Below are 20307 nucleotides of genomic sequence, written 5' to 3' on the forward strand. Positions count from 1 at the left end.
GAGCTTAGAGGAGTTTTTAAAAACTCACATGAATTCAAAATTCGACCTTTGATAAATGTTCCTCACACACACAACCTCAGACAAATATCAGCTTTATTGTGTTAAAACATTATTGTACATTGTTTTGGATACGGGTATCCACTTTTAAGATGAATAAAAAAAAAATGTAACATACAAGACTAACATTAACTCAAGTTTCTCATGAAAACCAGTAAAAAGTCTCTATGGTTTCTCTCATTTTACTGGAAAGCAAATCTTTGAAAGATTTAAAAAACAATTCTGGTAAAGATAAGAAAAGGAATTAACAAGTAAAAACCACACGGCGGTGAGTAGTAGTAACGTGCCCCGTTGCAGGTGCAATAGCATGCATGGCAAGCAGCTGAGAATCTAATAACTTAACTGGACTAATATGTACTAAGGCAGGTGGCCTATAGTAAATAAGGTGCAGGTGTGGGCTACATGCAGCAGTTTCAGTTTTCATGCTAGCCACATCATGATTCATTTATATAGAGCCAGCAAGTTACACAGTGCTTTACAAGACTTTGTAACAAACGGAGGTTATTGACAGTAATTTTACAGGACAAATAATATCAGAGAGTCCTGCACACAAAAACTAGTTACCAATTAGGAAAGTCCTGTGTTTTTAGATTGCTGCAATAACAAACATTTAGGTCTTTACATAGACCAAAACCTCCAGAAGTAGTACATTAAAAAATGTAAAAAGTGCACCTCTACAAAAAAACCATACTTTAGGCAGTAAAGCAAAAAAGTCACTGACAGTAAGTTTACCCCAGAAGACAATATATTTTTGGTAAATATGTATTTCTACAATAAACAGGATACAACAACATACTAATTAGAAGTAATCAAATAAAGAAAAACAACCTTCCTGGAAAAAAAGCTTAGTAATTTAAAGATTCACAATTTCAAAAAATTGCTTATCATAAGGGCAACAGTGCACATGCATTTTGTAATCAGGTTTCTTTCGTGATTTTTGCTTTTCAACTTGTTTATTAATGACCTGGAGGTGGGCATTGAAGTTACTGTTTCTATTTTTGCAGATTATACTAAATTGTGCAGAACTATAGGTTCCATGCAGGATGCTGCCACTTTGCAGAGTGTTTTGTCTAAACAGGAAAACTGGGCAGCAAACTGGAAAATGAGGTTCAATGTTGATAAATGCAAAGTTATGCACTTTGGCAAAAATAATATACTGTAAATGCAAGTTATACACTAAATGGCAGTTTGTTGGGAGTTTCCTTAATTGAGAAGGATCTAGGGTTTTTTGTAGATAACAATTGTCTAATTTTCTGTGTCATTCTGTGGCTAATAAAAGATAAAGTTCTGTTTTGCATAAAAAAGGGCATTAACTCAAGGGATGAAAACATAACTATGCCTCTTTATAGGTCCCTGGTAAGGCCTCATCTGGAGTATGCAGTGCAGTTTTGGACTCCAGTCCTTAAGAGGGATATAAATGAGCTGGAGAGAGTGCAGAGACGTGCAACTAAATTGGTTAGGGTGATGGAAGACTTAAATTATGAGGGTAGACTGTCAAGGTTGGGGTTGTTTTCTCTGGAAAAAAGGCTCTTGCGAGGGGACATTATTACACTTTACATAGAGGACATTATAGACAAATAGCAGGGGACTGTTTTACCCATAGAGAGGATCACCGTACCAGAGGCCACCCCTTTAGACTAGAATAAAAGAACTTTCATTTGAAGCAGTGTAGGTGGTTCTTCACAGTCAGGACAGTGAGGTTGTGAGATTTAACTATTGTGAGCTCCCGGTAACAAAACCCAAGGCCCCAGCACAGATTTCAGCACAGAAACGGAGACTGACCACCTTAAAGGAGAAGGAAACCCCCAGGGCGCTAAACCCCTCCCCCCCTCCCCTGTGCTGCCCCCCCTCCCTCCTCCCCCCTGGCCTACCTGTCCCCCTGGGCAAATGCCCCTAACTTTTTACTCACCCCTCTGCGCAGGTCCTGTCCACGGAGTACGCAGTCACCATCTTCTCCCACGCGCGTCTTCTTCCTGCTCTGATCGGCGTTTTCTGGCGCATGCGCAGTAGGAACAGGTACCGGTACGGCTCTACTGCGCATGCGCCGAATGTCACGAAGTGAAATCGGAAAACTTCGTGACATTCGGCGCATGCGCAGTAGAGCCGTACCGGTACCTGTTCCTACTGCGCATGCGCCAGAAAACGCCGATCAGAGCAGGAAGAAGACGCGCGTGGGAGAAGATGGCGACTGCGTACTCCGTGGACAGGACCTGCGCATTGGGGTGAGTAAAAAGTTAGGGGCATTTGCCCAGGGGGACAGGGGAGGGGTTTAGCGCCCTGGGGGTTTCCTTCTCCTTTAAAGAGTTCAAACTGCAGCCCACTAGCTGGTCAGCGGACCACAAATCCCAGTATCCTCTCTGGGCACAGACACTCTTGTCTCCTGGGAGGGATTTCTCTTTATCTCTCTCCAGTCCTTTGGAGCTCTCTCCAACTCAGGGGAATAACTCTCTGGTTACCTGGTGCTCACCAGCACTCCTTCCATGGCCCCTCACTCTCCTCCACTCCAGGAGGTCTCTATGAGGAAGCAACAGCAGCCCTGAGGTGTTGCTCCACACCTTCTTTTAACTACCACATACCTGTAGTTAATTACCTCTTACTGCCTATAGATTGGCAGCTGCAAACCCCTTACATGGAGCAAGGGATGTAAGCCCACCCTGCTCTCTTCCATCCACTCCAGGGACCCATAATCCAGCTTTTACTAAGCTGGTTTACCAACAGCTTTCCTAGCAGCAGCACTACACATTTCCCTGGAGTTTTTTATTTCACCTTTTGACACACATATCTTACACTATGTAACTCGAAACCATCACCAGGAAGCACAGGGGATAAATCCACAAGTCCATTCATTTGTCTTGATCAATAACAGAGATGTGTGAGGCAGTACTATACCAAGCAACAAAAGATTGCTACCATCACCTTCATAAATTATACTAAGAAGGTTATCTGTTAGTAAAGTATAAGTTCAGACCCAGCATGAGAGGAATATTGTATCGGAAAATTGAAAATGGATAATTCAATAAATTTGAAAGATGTGCCATTGGAAAAGGAAAAAAAAAAGTTAATAAAAGCAATCTTCAAAAAAATGCACACTCAAGCACAACCCCTATTTGTTTTGCTTCTGTGAAATATGTGTTCAAAGTACTTCATAACTCTGCCCCTCCCTACATCTCTGAACTCATCTCTATATACTCACCCAACCGCTTACTACGCTCTTCTACTGACCTGCTACTCAACTCTTCTCTCATTACCTCCTCACATGCTCGCATTCAAGACTTTGCAAGGGCTGCACCCCTCCTCTGGAACTCTCTCCCACGGTCTGTCCGACTTTCTCCCAACCTTTCTGCTTTCAAGAAGTCGCTGAAAACGCACTTCTTTCGAGAAGCCTACCCTCACTCTGCTTAACTACCAAACGCAACACCACATACAGTACCGCATTTCTCACCCACTTAATTTGATCTTGCCCACTCCCACACCTTGTGTATTACTCCTTCCCTTTAGTGTGTATGTTCTTTCTGCATAGGGCCTTCCTCACCTTTTATACCAGAATTGATTGTAATGTATGTAACTCCATATGTTCTATGTATATAATTCATGTGATTCAGTTGTATAATCACATTTACTTTACAGCGCTACACAAAATGTTGGCGCTATATAAATACATGTTAATAATAAAAAAAAAATATGCGTATAATGCCTGTTTAAAGTAGACCTGTCACCTACACATAAAAAGTTGTATAACAAAAGTCATTTGCAAATTAAACATGGAACCCACATTTTTTTTTTCATTAAAGCTTCCATACCTATTATAAAGGTGTTTAAATATCTGAGCTGTCAATCAAGTATTACCTGCCCCGCCTCTATGCCTGAGGCATAGAGGTGGAGCAGTCAGTTACTTTCTAGATGTCACTGCTCTCCCCACATTCCCCCTCCCTCCTCACACTCTATAATTGTGTAGGGCAATGTGTATGGCATTAGCTCCCCCATTTAGGTGCATACAAAAGATTTTGGGGTGATAAACTGTCTTAATAACAGTGTCCACAAAATGACTCCTGCCTGCGTGCTGTGATTGTGTAATTCCAAGACTGAAGGAAACATAATTTAAATAATAAATGTAGTGTAAGAAAGTTTCATTTTGCTCAACTAACATGATAAAAAATAATTTGGAATAATTTCTTAGGGGGACAGGTCCCCTTTAAAGAATACTGTGCAGTTTTCAAAACATGACATATTTTGAGGACTCATAATATATTCCATTGCCCTTACTTCACTCTCTTATCCAATTGGTTTTCTTATTTACAATAAATCTGTCAAAGGCAATGTCCAACCGAGGCTTATTACAAATGCAATCCTCTATATGACAGCTGCAATACAGTCACAACTGCCAGTACACCCCAGCATGGGCAAATATGGCCAAAGGATTTATTATTATGAAAGTAGGTTGTTGTAAAAAGAAGCGGCATGTTTGTGAAGATTCCCATTTCAATATTTGAGTCCTGACTGCAAAGTAACGCAGGGAATACGACAGAAATAATCGTGGTGAGCAAATCTGTTTGGGTGCTTATTTTAACTTGCTTCTATTTTTCACTCATTCATTAGATACTGTATCTGCTGCTAAAGTTAAAACTATTAAAAGCACGCAGTTAAAATAAAATAAAAAATAGGTGGCATGTAGCAGACATTCTTATTTAGGTAGAAACCTGGAAGCAAGGTATATTTACCAGATACGCGTCATAAATAAATACTGCAGCCTCCCACAAATCAGCAATTTTCCCTAATATTTAAATATAAATACAATTATGATTATATATACAATATTCAAATGTCTGTATTGTTTTGCACTATATAAGTCATATTTTGACATAAACCAAGCCTTAAAGGGGTTGTTCACCTTCCACTTTTTTCAGTTAAGTTGTTTTCAGATTGTTCCCCAGAAATAAAGACTTTTTTTTCAGTTACTTTCCATTATTTATTTTTTACTGTTTTTTTCCAAAATCTAAGTTTAAAGTTGAATAGTCTCTGGTGTTTCAACCTGGCAGCTCAGTAATTCAGGTGCAGACTCTAAACTGTTACAATTTTGAAACATTTAGTTGATCCATTTCTCAGCACTTCTCTGGAGTATTCGCAACTATTGTATCAATTCTAACAGCTGCCTGTAATGAAACCCAGAGATTCTGCTCAGCAGGGACAAAGATAAGAAATGTTTTAACTAAATGTATCAATTTAGAACAGTTTACAGGGTCGGCGACCCCCCCCCCCGAGCTGCTTTAGAAGGTGAAAAATTACACTTTACACTTAAATATTAGAAAAACGGTAACCCATAGAAAATATAAAGTAATTGGAAAAAGTGATTATTTCTGGTGATCTATCTGAAAACAACTAGTTGTTTGAAGGTGAACAACCCCTTTAAAAATCCTTTTAGTCTTACATTCTTAACCCTGCCATATACAGGTAGTGGATCCGTTATCTGGAAACCATTATCCAGAAAGCTCCGAAAGGACGCCTCCCATATACTAAATTTTATCCAAATAATCCACATTTTTAAAAATGATTTCCTTTTTCTCTGGAATAATAAAACAGTACCTTGTACTTGATCTAATTAAACCTTATGGAAACAGAACCAGCCTATTGGGTTTATTCAATGTTTCCATGATTTTCCAGTAGACTTAAGGTATGAAGATCTAAATTACGGAAAGATCCATTATCTGGAAAGCCCCAGGTCCCGAACATTCTGTATAACAGGTTCCATACTGGTATTAAAATGATATATTTACATCTGGCTTCTAGCTATTAAGGGAACTATTAAACATAATGAACTATTTCGTTATCATCCAGTTTGGGCAGAGATCAGCACTGGCTATACTAGTGGGCCTCTCGTTCTTGCTTAGGAAGACATAATATTGCTTTAGGTCTCTTTACAGGTTCCAAGTACTAAACATTCACAAAAAAGCCCTGTACTTCATTGACTCATGAGCTATAAAAGTGAGTAACTGTCAGCTATGTTCCCTAGAAGATTTTCCCCAGAATTGCTGAACAGACATGAGGTCCTTGTCTAAATACACATTGCAAACATTAGGCCTGCTAACCAACATAAAGAGATGTGACAGGACACCACTTAATGGTAAAATAGAAAACTCTGGAAATATCTAAATAGTATTTAGAAATTTCTACACTTATACACTTGTTGATAGATTCCAGTGCTGATCATAATGAAGCTCTCACAATAAGTTGTATTATAAAATACAATTTAAAGGGCTGATTTGCAATGTAATTAAAATTTTAATTAATTACTTAATAGTAAATTCAGCAGCAGAAGATTGGATTAGTAATTGGTCTTGTAGTATCAGCTTTAAAGGGGTTGTCACCTTCCAAACACTTTTTTCAATTCAGTTGTTTTTAGATTGTTCCCCCAGAAATAAAGACTTTTTTAAATTACTTTCCATTATTTATTTTTTACGTTTTTTCCAAAATCTAAGTTTAAAGTTGAATGTCCCCGTCTCTGATGTTTGAGTCTGGCAGCTCATTAATTCAGATGCAGACTCTCAAACTGTTACAATTTTGCAACATTAAGTTGATACATTTCTCAGAAGCATCTCTGGAGTATTAGCAACAATTGTATCAATTCTAACAGCTGCCTGTAATGAAACCCAAAGATTTGGCTAAGCAGGGACAAAGATAAGAGATGTATCAACTAAATGTATCAATTTAGAACAGTTGACAGGATCGGCGAAATGACACTTTACACTTCAATATTAGAAAAACCGTCACACATAGAAAATAAAAAGTCATTGGAAAAAGTTGTTATTTCTAGTGATCTATCTGAAACCAACTAGTTGTTTGAAGGTGAACAACCCCTTTAATGACAGATTACCTTGCTTTCTAACAAACTTCTCGGCAGCACCCAAAGCACACTGAGCATGTGCAGTGTCACTGCCTCACAACATGAGCTAACAAGATCAAAAAAAAGGGGAACTGCTGTGGACAACTTTAAAAGGCCTGGATCTGGTATAGCAAGTTCAGTATAGAAAATACAACACATTTTAAAGGTTGTTCACCTTTAAATTAACCTTTAGTGTGCTGTAGAGAATGATCTTGTTACGTATGGGACCCCAAAACCCAGAATAAACCCCAAGGTCCAGGTCTCAGCTCACGCTTCTGCCTCTTACAACCACCTTTCGCTTCGGGAGGAGCCCTCCACTACTCGGATGCCACCAGGTCTTAAAGGAGAATTCAACCCGTAATAATAAAAAAAACCCTACCCTGGGTAGACCCCCCCTCCCTCCTACCCCCCAGCCTACATGCCCCCCCCTTAATTTTTTACACACCCCTCCGTGCAGATTCTGGCCTCAGAGTTCACAGCAGCCATCTTGTTCAGTAATGTTCGTGTCTTGACGACATTTTCGTCGCATGAATGTACTGAACCACTGCGCATGCGGCAAAAGTCACGAAAATTACCGAAATTTTCGGTGCATGCGCAGTGGTTCAGGACCGGAAATTCACTCCAACTGCGCATGGGCTGAAACTTCTGAAAAAGACAGAAGAAAGAAGATGGCGCCCGTGAACTTGAGGCCACAATCTGCACGGAGGGGTGAGTAAAAAATTAGGGTAAATTGCGCGGGGGGGGGTGCATCTACCCAGGGTAGGGGGGGGGGGAGATTTTTTTTTTATTATGGGTTGAATTCTCCTTTAAAGTGAGAGGACCAAAGGGGAAGTTCTGGCCAGGCAAGGGAACCGCAACATATACAGGAAGAACAAGGAACAGAGAGTGAAGTTGTGGAACAGGCAGGGACAGTACTAATCAAACAGGGCAGTACAGAATCAGGAAACAGGAGCATAGTCAAGATTAACATGCCGGATCAGTACCAATCAGACAGTGCAGTACAGAATCAGGAGCCATGAGCGTAGTCAGGATTAACAGGCCGGATCAGTACCAGTCAGACAGTGCAGTACAGAATCAGGAACCAGGAGTGTAGCCAGGATTACCAAGAGTCAAAACCAGTAATCAGTAACACAGTTCCAAGTCAGGATACAGAAGAGTGGTCAAAAAGGCAAGGGCTGGTTCAGGCAGAGATACAGCAAGGTCGAAAACTGTCAAAACTCAAGAACAAAAAAAATCACACCCAGGAACTATTGAACCTAGACCTACGGTGGGCAATTAGTCAGCGCAGATCAGGGGTTTTTATAGGCAGCCTAATGGCTTACACTGATCACTTGTGGCCAGATTGTCTGGTGACATAGAGCAGCAGTACACCAGGTGCCTGGTTCAACTCCAGGCAGGATATTACAGATATACTGAGACAGTTTGCAACTGGTTTTCATTTTTGATTTCTTTTGCAGGTTTTGAGTTATTTAGCTTTTTATTCAGCAGCTCTCCAGTTTGCCATTTCCACAATCTGGTAGCTAGGGTCAAAATTACCAAAGCAACCCATGCATTCATTTGAATAAGTGACTGGAAAATGTACAGGAGAGGGCCTGGATAGAGATATGTGTAATAGCAAGTACCGATAATAATATATTTGCAGCCTGATTTGAATTTTAAATGGGATCAGTGATCCCCCATTTGAAATCTGGAAAGATAGAAGAGGTCAAATTCTAAAAGAAAAACTAAAGACCAATTGAAAGTTGTTTAGAATTAGCCATTTTACAACATACTTAAAGTTACCACCCCTTTAAGGTGTTAGTTCTCCTTTGGGATAACAATCATTTGAGTTAGGGGGGTGCATGTAATAATATGTTATGATGCTTGAAGCGTCAGGCTAAAGATGCAGCACACCAAAACTGGTATTCAGTGGTGTGCCCTAGAACATTAGGTGTGATTTTAATCTTAAATAGTTGGATCAGGGTTTAATCCATTGGATGCCATGTGCATAGAAACGCCTTAAGAGCATTTGTTCCTCCATCCACCCTCTGTCAAGTTTTCCCATCTGTTGCATGAGCAGCATGCAGATAACAGATTTGTACAAAATAACACAATAACCCTCTGCCACCTCTAGTTGTTCAATAGTATGCCACTCTGAAAACCAATAAACCATTGTGGTTCCTCAACATTTCTATGTCAACAAGACAGATAAATAAATGGTTAAAGGGCATCGAGGTGTACAAGGGCCAACAGCTAACTTCCAAATATGCATGTAGCCTTATCATGAATAATGATAGGAGATAGGAGACTACGACATAAAATATTCAAAAAATGTCCAAGTGTAGTAAGTATACCCTGATCCAACATATCCAATATACAGTAACTTTTGTGTACACTTCAAGCAACAGTCTTTATTTTATCATATAAACACTGTTTTTGAATAATGAAAGAAAATGTAGTTCCAGCCAACTTTCCAATATACATTAATTAGAAAGGATCAATAGTAGGGAAGTTATTTGTAAATGCATTTGTGACTCAAAGCAGTATCTGTCTGGCTGTTAATATTCTCTGCTCTGCTCTAGAGTCCTGCGCGGGTCCATTTTTTGGGAACCGAACCCAACCCGTACCAGCAACTTGCAATCCGCAACCCGGACCCGCATTCTTACCCGCTTGGACCCGCTACCCGACCCTACCCGCAAGTACCTTATGCGCAACCCGGACCCGCTGACCATCAAGAATCAGGAAGTGCTGCCATTGGAAACCGGAAGTGACATCATCGGAAGTAGGCGTGACCAGAAACAAGGAGTGAATATCGATATTGAGAAGACCCGCAAACCTGCAGAACCGCTGACCCGCGGGTATACCTGCACCTGGAACTTCTAAACGCAACCCGCAGAGTACCACAGGTTTTTGCGGGTAACCCGCGGGTACCCAACCCGCTGCAGGACTCTACTCTGCTGGGTCTGAGAACAATGTGGTAGGAGCCAGCTGGTTTAACAGTCCTGGAGGAGAAATATCCACTGAAGGTCCCTATGTTGACAAAATCTCAGCTTATTTTATTTTTTAAATAATAGAAGGTACACAATTTCAGTCTGGGCTAAAACAAATTGCTACCTTTTAAAGTGATGTATAAATAAGTTACTCATATATCCTTTTGGTCCCTGTCTGTTACTTTTCATTTTTTACAGTGCCAACATATTGTGCAATGCTTTACAAATATGCATCATGCACATCAGTTCCTGCCCAAGTGCAGTTAGAAGTGAAATCTAAAATTTTCTTTGAGGTCATGACTAAACCCCCTCCTTTATACCAACCTGCCAGATAGGTTAGATTTCTGTAATCCATTTTAACATTTGTTGCGTTCACATTTTGTTGTGCTTGATATAAACAAATATATATGTTGTACTAGGCCAAAAAGATTGCAGAGAGCTATCTGCACCGCCCAGGAATTAAACAAGAAGGCAAGCATTTATTTCAAGAAAATTAAAATGTTAATATTTGGTGAGATAATTTATACATATTACAGGGAAACTCATGTATTGCTCTTCATTTATAGCTTTCGAATTAATTCATATAACGCCTACCTTCATAGTGCCCCAAAGATGATGAAATTGATTAAAGTAATAAAAGTACAGAGACCTTTACTCAAGCTTTAATACAATGCTGCTAATTTGATCAAGGGACTGTAATGAAAGTTTCTAATACAGGTACAGGACCTGTTATCCATAATGTTCAAGACCTGGGGTTTTCTGGATAACGTATCTTTCCATAATTTAGATCTTTATACCTTATGTCTTATGCTACCCGACCCACAAGTACCTTAGTCGCAACCCGATCCGCAACCCACTGACCATCAAGGAAGTGCTGTCGTAAAGTGACATCATTAGAAGTTGACGTGATCATAAAAAAAGGAGTAAAACAAGTGCTGTCGTTGTAAAATAGAAGTAACATCATTGGAAATAGTTGTGATCAGAAAAAAGGAGTAAAACTCGCTATTGAGAAGACCCGCGACCCGGACAACCGCCGTCCCGCGTCTATACCCGCTCCTGAAACTTCTACCTGCGACTCGCAGGGTACCACAGGTTTTTGCAGGTAACCCAACCCGCTGCAGGACTCTAACATAAGTAGCTGAGTATAACATTACCTCTCACTGACTTCCATGAATTATACCAGGACTGAGATAGTATAACTCAACTGCAGATAGTTAACTTTTTAAAGGAGAAAGAAAGGCTAAAATTAAGTAAGCTTTATCAGAAAGGTCTATATAAATAGACCAGTAATATCTCAAAGTAATGTTGCTCTGAGTCCTCTGTCAAAAGAAACACAGCATTTCTTTCCTTCTATTGTGTACACATGGACTTCTGTATCAGACTTCCTTCTCTCATCTTAAACCTCCAGGGCTAGGGTTTGAGCATGCTCAGTTTGTTCCTCTCTCCCTCCCTCCTCCCTGCTGTAATCTGAGCAGGGAGAGACTCAAGCAGGAAGTGATGTCACACCAAGCTATTATGGCAGCTGCTATCCTAAACAAACAGAGAGAGCTTCTAGAGTTCTTTACTCAGGTACGGTAAAGCATTCTGCAGAATAAATATAGTGTTATAGCTTGTACTATTGTGGCAAATCTATTGGTGATAAACTGCTTTGGTAGCTTTCCTTCTCTTTTAACAAATGCTTTTTACAAATGGTATACACAGCATACAATGCAGAGTATTGTGCCAAATTGATGTGAACTTAACAACAAAATATATAGAAATATTGGTATCAGATTTATTGCATTGCAAAAAAAAAAATTCCATTAAGCTACAATTTTCTAATCTTACATTTGAAGGTAGGGGAGATTATTTTATTGTTGTCCAGTGCAATATTACCCTGTAACATCCACATATTTGTAATAAAGTGCAGCATCCCAACAGAGAATCACTATTGTATGGGTGTTACCACTGTTACCTTTCTTATTTGTACCCTGTCATTAGATTTGTTTTTCACAAGTGTTTACGCATCAGTGTCCCAAAAGACACAATGCTAGTGGATGGCAACAAGGTGAACATCTGTTTTTATATTAAACAAGGTAACAAAGATACTGTATTCCTCCAATTAAATAGTGTAAGTCATTATTATTTTCGCCAGAGCACTCACAATTATATGATTAATGATTAAATCAATCAAATGCACATGTTCAGGTACAATTTGGTGAGAACAGTTCCTATGGTAATGGGAACATGCTAAAGTTCAGTACAGGTATGGGATCTGTTATCTTGAAACCTGTTATCCAGAAAGCCCTGAATTATGGAAAGGCCATCTCCCATTGATTCCATTTTATCAAAATAATTGAAATTTTTAAACTTTTTCACTGTAATAATAAAACAGTACCTTGTACTTGATCCCAACTAAGATATAATTCATCCTTATTGGAGGCAAAGCAAGTATGTTGGGTTAATTTAATGTTTACATGATTTTCTAGTAGACTTCATGTATGGAGATCCAAATTACAGAAAGATCCGCTATCTGGAAAACCCCAGCCCCCGAGCATTCTGGATAACAGGTCCCATACCTGTAGTAGTGAGAACAAGTTAGCATCACCTATAAATACAATTACAGGAACATACAATAAGGTGAGACAACACAGCAACTGAAGGAATCATTATGAGAACACAGCGAGCAGAGAGACCGGAGCTGAATCCCATAATAATTTTCAGTCATGCAGCCAGTATACTAACCAGTCCAACTCAGTATCATCATATTCACATTAAGTTCAATTCATTTTTACATGAATTGAACTTAAAGGGATACGGTCATGGGAAAAAAAAAATTTTTCAAAATGAATCAGTTAATAGTGCTGCACCAGCATAATTCTGCACTGAAATCCATTTCTCAAAAGAGCAAACAGATTTTTTTATATTCAATTTTGAAATCTGACATAGGGCTAGACATTTTGTCAGTTTCCCAGCTGCCCCAAGTCATGTAACTTGTGCTCTGATAAACTTCAATCACTCTTTACTGCTGTACTGCAGTTTGGAGTGATATCACCCCCCTCCCTTCCCCCCCCCCAGCAGCCAAACAAAAGAACAATGGGAAGGTAACCAGATAACAGCTCTCTAACACAAGATAACAGCTGCCTGGTAGATCTAAGAACAGCACTCAATAGTAAAAACCCATGTCCCACTGAGACACATTCAGTTACATTGAGAAGGAAAACAGCAGCCTGCCAGAAAGCATTTCTCTCCTAAAGTGCAGGCACAAGTCACATGACAAGGGGCAGCTGGGAAATTGACAATATGTCTAGCCCCATGTCAGATTTCAAAATTGAATATAAAAAAATCTGTTTGCTCTTTTGAGAAATGGATTTCAGTGCAGAATTCTGCTGGAGTAGCACTATTAACTGATCCGTTTTGAAAAAAACATGTTTTCTGATGACAGGATCCCTTTAATGTGAATATGATGATACTGAGTTGGACTGGTAGAGCGATTCCCTTATCAGGATACCGGATATACAGAAAGCTTTGAAATACAGGAAGGTCAACATAGTGTCCTTTTTAAGCCATTCTAATTTTTAAAGCATGTTTTTTTTTCTCTCTCTCTCTGTAATAATCAAAACATACCTTTTTGCACTTGATCCTAACAATATAAGCATTAATCTATAATGTTGCCAAAATAATTCTATTCGGTTTAGAAAATGTTTAAATGATTTTCAGCAGACAAAGTCACTGAAAAAATCACTTATCAGGAAAACCCCATGTCCCAAGCATTCTACATAACAGATCCCCTGATCATAAAGAAAACTATGCCATACCCTATATATCTCCGTTACCCTGATTTTTCTATTTACTATGCAAAAAAAAAAAAGAAGGCCTAATTAATGTAATGCCCATTATCATTAACAGCAAACATTTCCAGGCCATAATTGATCAAGCAGAATGTGTTGGTGGGATGAGTGAGGGCTATATTGGAATATATTTATGTGGGTTTGCTTGCTTGTCTTCCCCATAGATTCAATTTGTTTAGGTCAGAACTTCCTACACATACAGTCATGCTTCTCCCTTAGCGAATATGTAAGGCGACAGGCACATGAAATATATCTTCCCTAGACAGTGGGACGAGGACCCAATCATTGCCTCCTTCATTTTTTTGTCAAAAATATTTACATGAATGCCACTGCCAACGCTCTAATAGTAAAAAGGATCATGTACAACATTTAATCAGACTGCCTTCTTCTGCTAAGCGTCAGGGATTTGAAAAGTATGGTCCTATAACTGTCACTTGAGGAGGCCGACGATTAGCGATGCTGAAAGTTATAGTTTAACAAAAGCTGCAGGCCACAGGACGGACGCAATGGTTTCTACACAGCAAATGGTGCTGAAACCATTATCGAAACCATCAAACATTCACTTTGTGCATGATACAAACGGCAATAGCTATACTGTGTCCCTCCAGCTGTTGCACCGCAACTGTCAGCAGCCTAAACAAGGAATCAGCTCAGAAAGACAACAGTTCACATGTACAGCCTTCCCTTTGCACAGCTGCCTTCATGCCAACCAGTGAGTCTCACTGAGTGAGAACTGACAGTGCAAGCTACAAGATATGTGTATGTGTGTGTGTGTAGGGTTGGGGACACACTTATTGGCCCTCCATCTATTCGTCCTGGCTATTCCATGAACACTCCATAGTGTGAGTGCACAGATCTTAGTGAGAACTGACAGTGCAGGCTACAAAGTGTGTGTGTGTGTGTGTATTCCATGAACACTCAGTGTGAGTACACAGATCTTAGTGAGAACTGACAGTGCAGGCTACAAAGTGTGTGTGTGTATGTGTGTGTGTGTGTGTGTGTATTCCATGAACACTCCATAGTGTGAGTGCACAGATCTTAGTGAGAACTGACAGTGCAGGCTACAAGTGCAGTGTGTTTGTAGGCATGGATATGATAACAATGACACGTGAGGCAGCACTCACACTAGAGAAAGGGGAGGGATCGTACCATCTTATCTGAGTGGGGGGGTACCTAACTGGAAAAAAAGAAAAGCCACCCCCCCCCCATATATTCCACTTAACTCCATTAACACTAAAGGGAAATGGCACGGAGCTGACTGAAGGTGTCCCTACTGAACGGGTCAATGTTCAGCTGTCCATGTGTAAGTGAACTACTCCCAGGGTGGGAGGGAAGGGGTGCAGGGAGTTGTAAGTTATGACACAGAACAAGCTCGGGTCATTGTGCGTATACTCACCACTTGTGCTGAGAATCCTAGTGTTTTTCTTCCTTAGCAAAAGCTACACTGTGTGTCCGTGGGATCCTTACTCCGTTCTTGGCAACACACACTCCAGTCCAGTTACTCCTTGCTGCTTCCGCTCTGCTTCACGTCACGATTCCACTCACAGACCCAAGGACTTGTTATTGCTTATTCTGTACCCCCTTTCTGCAAACGTAACATTTAGTGCTCCTCCGCCACAACCGCTTCACCTTCTAAAGCCGAGGAAGGAGGGGGGCTGTCGAGGGCGGATCACTCCGCAGTGGAAAAAAAAGGACCCGGCTGGTGACGTCAGCGACGGCTACAGAAGCCAAAAGCTCGGTGGGCGAAGTATTTTGGAAAGCCACTCCCAGGACCGGCAGTATATGATATCGGTTAACGGGAGGTGATATGCTGCGTGCCGACTTATGAGCCTCCTATGAAAGCGGAGGGAAAGAATAGGAGGGGACCTTGACAGCGCGCCCTGAGCGGATCTTGACAACCGATGACGTCATCCATCCAAGCTCTCCCTTGGTGATTGGCCCAAAGAGTGACAGGCGAAAGGCGAGGTGGAGCTGGAAAGGGCGTGAGCGACACGCCCCTCTACCAATCCGATGATCAAATAGGCGTGGTCACCTTTTGACGGCTGGTGGAAAACTGTGTTTGTGTTTTGCTTAGTTGTTCTCTATCAGCTGTTTGCAAGGTGCGTGCAGCCTCCTGGCCCAGTACATAGAGCCGCCGCACGTGTGGACATTGCCTCCTGCATCTGCTTCTTATTCTTCCTAAAGCTCCTAAAGTGTCAATTGTTCCTCATTTTTTTTCGTGTTTATATTTTCTTTGTTGAGCATCTTAGAATTAAAACTGGTATGTGGTTTCTAGGGTTTACTTCCCTAGCAACATACAGGAGGAACTGAAATAGAAGCAATGACATTTAAAGGGATACTGTCATGGGAAATTTTTTTTTTTCAAAATGACTCAGTTAATAGTGCTGCTCCAGCAGAATTCTGCACTGAAATCCATTTCTCAAAAGTCATTTTGAAAAAAAGTTTTTTCCCATGACAGTATCCCTTTAAGAATAATTCTCTTTTTTTTGGTTATCATGTTCGGGGCTTTTTTTGTGTATTTGATGTGCATTTGAGATACAGGTTTGAGCCAGGGACGTAACTACAGTAACTACAGCAGACCCTGCCGAGGAGGTATACGGTAGGGGCCCCACAAGGACATACTTAATGAGCAATTTCAGTATATATTGGTAAAACCTGACAACCTCTTGATATTTTGGGGGCCCTAAAATAAATTTGCTGTCGGGCAGGGGTATAGTTATATAAAGGCACCCGAGGGCCTGTGCCTAGGGCAGCAGGTTTTGGGGGTGGCCCTTAGGTGCCTATAAATGTATTTTTTAAATAAAAAAATCACCCAGCCTCTTCCACGGATTTCCATAGGAAATCCGGTGAAAGAGCCGGGGGGTGAGGGGTATGGCACTGGGCTGGTTGGAGGAAGTGACGTCACGCGCACACATCGTGTGACGTCACTTCCGCCAACCAGCGACGTCCGTGAGTGTGACATCACACGCACAACGTGCTGCCGTCACACGCGTCACATAGGGGGTGTGTTTAAGTCCAGTGCCTAGGGCAGCATCGGACCTAAATACAGTCCTGCTGTGGGATCCACTAATATCTAGTTATGCCACTGGTTTGAACGCACCTTAAAGGACCAGTAACATCAAAAAAAATTTTTAAGATGGATGCGTGGAACTTCGCTGGAAGAATCTGTGGCGAGGGTTAAGTATGTAGTATCTCCCCGGGGGGGTAGTTAGCCTGGGGGGAGGAGGGGGTCTACCTGGGCTGGGGGGGTACGGGTTTTTTTCAGGACAGGTTGAATTCTCCTTTAAGGAAGCTACAATAATATCAAACTTGACTGTCCTTACATACTGCATTTTACTAGAAATCTGAACACATTCCCAAGTGCTGCACCTTAAAGGACTTGAAACTTTGTTGCATGTTTAGGCACCAGTGGTGGTTAGGACTGGCCAAGGTCAAAGTTGTTCTGTACAAGTAAAGCAGGGTTTCTTTTTTGAATGAGACCTGCGATTTTTTTATAAAATTAATTATCTGCATTCTTAAAATTATTGTTGCCTATTTTAGGAGGCCATTTCAGTGTATTTTAAGGAGAAAGAAAGGTAAAATCAGTGATTCCAAAAAGTAATTCTAATAACTTACATGTGACCCAGGGCTAGTGTTGCTCTCCTCCATAACATACACCAGCCCTGGGACCTGTTTGCTGAGTGCTGAACTTCTTTCTACCAGAAGTCCCCCTACCTGTTCTAAGATGGAGCATGCAACATACCAAAATCTCAGAATAATTTCTGTACCACGAATACACTCACCCAAGCTTGATGGGAATTCCCGGAGTACTGAAAGAAGATGGTAGTATCAGTAGTGTAACTATAGAGGAGGACCCCTAGGTTGCTGAAGAGAATAATCCCTCCCCAGCCAGTGTCGGACTGGGACACCAGGGGCCCACCCAAAAACCTTTGACCAGGGGCCAACCGATTAATCTTAGGCCAAGGGCCCACTCTTAGTCTTATTTTTCTTTCTCTTCTCATTCAACCTCTATTCTCCTACTATACTCAATTTCCATCTATTTAGCCTCTTTGTTCTCATAGAAATAGGGAATGATCATGAAATAGGCCAAATGTTTAGAAGCAGGAGTGCCCACTGACACCTGGGCCCACTGGGACTTTTCCTGGTATCCCGGTGGGCCTGTTCAACACTGTCCCCAGCTGCTCTTTTACCTGCGAGCAGAAAAGGGGGACGTAGATGGGGGGAAGACTCTGGCACTGGGTGGGTAGGGATAGGGAACGTCATGTGCTGGGCCCCTCTGGAGATCTTTTTACAAGAGAGCCTGGCGCTGGGTAGTATGGCACTCAGCAAACAGTACACCAGGCTTGTACATTGGCACACTTCAAACAAAGTGCTGTTAGTGGTCAAATTGCCCTAAATGAACTTTAAGGGCTCTTACTCACTGGCGTTTTGACCTGCGCTCCCCTGCGTTCCGTTTTTTGGTGTTCAGCCGCAGGGGAGCGCAGGAATAGACGCAAGTCATTATTTCAAATGGGGCTGTACTCACTCAGGCACGTGTAGGCGCCAAACGCAGGAAAAATGCAGCATGTTGCGTCTGAACCTGCGTTCCAGATCTTCCAGATCTGTTCCTAGGGCAGCACAGACCCAAAATATAGCCCTGTCCTGCAATGCATTTATAAAATAGGCAAAAGGCCAGTACTGGTACTAAAATACATTTTAAGATATATAAAAAAAAAGGTTTATTAACTTGTGACCACTGAAAATTTTTGTGTCTGGTCTAGCCTTTGTGGGCATTCAAAAATGACCAGTAAGAATCTATACGGTGCCTTCTTAGATTTGGTGGAATCCTACTAACCCTATATAACACACTGCAGCGCCTATGCTGCGCCACTGCAGTGTATGCTCAATTTCACTGGCTGTGCATAAGTAACACCTAGGTTATGCTATATAATTAAGGGGGGGTGAGAATCCACTGTCTTTATTACAGCTCTCCTTGTATAAACATATATTTATAATTTTACCCAGGTATTGAACCCATTTCTCACCCTAAAATGTTTGCACCCTATACTTTCCCCTAGTTCTGGCCCTGGACAATACCGTGTGCCACAGCCCTAAATGTATGTAGGTATGTATGTATGTATATTTTTATTTGTATAGCGCTCCTTGAGGGCAAAGCACTGTACAGCAAAACAATAAATTAATATTGAAAAACAAGGGGTCATTGAAGTAAAAAGTTACAATAGATGCATTATTAGAAATACAATTCACATAAATATAAAATATAATTACAATACAGACTGAGTGCTCATTGTCAAGGAAACAAAAGGCTAGAGGACCCTACCCCGTAGGGCTTACAGTCTAAATCACAAAATAACTTCTGCTCTGTAAGAGAAAGGATGGATACACTGGTAAACTTTTAGTATATAACATTTACTAAATGTACATAAATCAACCTTTTTAAAAACTACTCCCATAACTAAAGAATACACGAGTTTCAGGCACAAATTCAGAACTTTATTTCTTGTTGCCGGTGTCTCCTTTAACACCAAGTGAGATTCTTTTTTTTACAGCAAGTAGTTTGTTAGGAACTATTGTACTTTTCTCAAAACGGAAACAAAACCTCCTTCAGCTGCTTCCACTAATTATTACACTCAACTTCTCCAGTCTGAAATGTTTGCTTTTTTTTTTTTTTTGGCTGGCCCATGCTTTCCCCACAAGTGGGAATATTTCAGATCCATTCTAAAGCCACAAAGTCTGAAATGTCCTCGTTGTTTATATTAGAAAACCCTGGAATGCAACTTCCCTTCCTTCTCATAAGGGCTCCTAAAACAGAGCCTTTCTCCATTCATTACACCAACATCTGATCATTTCATATTCCTTCCTTCACATAACATAGCTCACATTCTTTTGGTGACTACGGTCACTAACCATGTTCTTTTTTTTTTTTTTTTAGGATTTCCTTTTGAACAGGAAAGTTACCGATCTCAGCTGTTGGTTGTATCTGAATCTCCCAGAATTCTTAGCTGTAGTTTATAAATGTTGGAGGGCCCAACTATTGAGTCAATGTTTGCTGCTTTTTACTATTTTGACCTCAGAGATCCTCAAAATATTATACAGGTATGTGATCCATTATTCAGAAACCTGTAATCCAGAAAACTCCGAATTACCGAATGGCCTTCTCCCATAAACTCCATTTTATCCAAATATTCCATATTTTTAAAAATGATTTCCTTTTTCTCTGTAATAATAAAACAGTGCCTTTTACTTGATCCAAACTAAAATAAAATCAATCCTTATTGGAAGCAGCACCAGTCTATTGGGTTTATTTAATGTTTACATGATTTTCTAGTAAACTTAAGGTATGAAGATCTGTTATGTGGAAAACTCCAGGTCCCGAGTATTCTGGAAAACAGATCCTATACCTGTAGTAGGTACATAAGGTATTACAGATACTTTCAGTGCTTGCAGTTCAAGCATACTAAAGTTAAGTTAAAAAAAATAATTACACAAGAAATAGTGTAAAATATAAATATATACTCAGTAAGGAGTCCCTTTACCAAGTAAAGGAGTGAGAGACCAAGAACAGAGTTGGGAG

General features: G+C 40.6%; 1 protein-coding gene across 9 annotated transcripts in view; it reads right to left on the bottom strand.

Moving 5' to 3' along the window:
• Positions 1-15631, bottom strand: part of mef2a.S (myocyte enhancer factor 2A S homeolog) — a 90374-nt gene extending 74743 nt beyond the window's left edge. For all 9 annotated transcript variants that reach the window (XM_018255287.2, XM_018255284.2, XM_018255289.2 and 6 more), the window contains exon 1: positions 15130-15631. The gene's annotated coding sequence lies outside the window, so the exon portion shown is untranslated. The remainder of the gene's footprint in view (positions 1-15129) is intronic.
• Positions 15632-20307: the final 4676 nt, after the last annotated feature.

The sequence above is a fragment of the Xenopus laevis genome, chromosome 3S, assembly GCF_017654675.1.
Source record: "Xenopus laevis strain J_2021 chromosome 3S, Xenopus_laevis_v10.1, whole genome shotgun sequence".
Taxonomy (NCBI): domain Eukaryota; kingdom Metazoa; phylum Chordata; class Amphibia; order Anura; family Pipidae; genus Xenopus; species Xenopus laevis.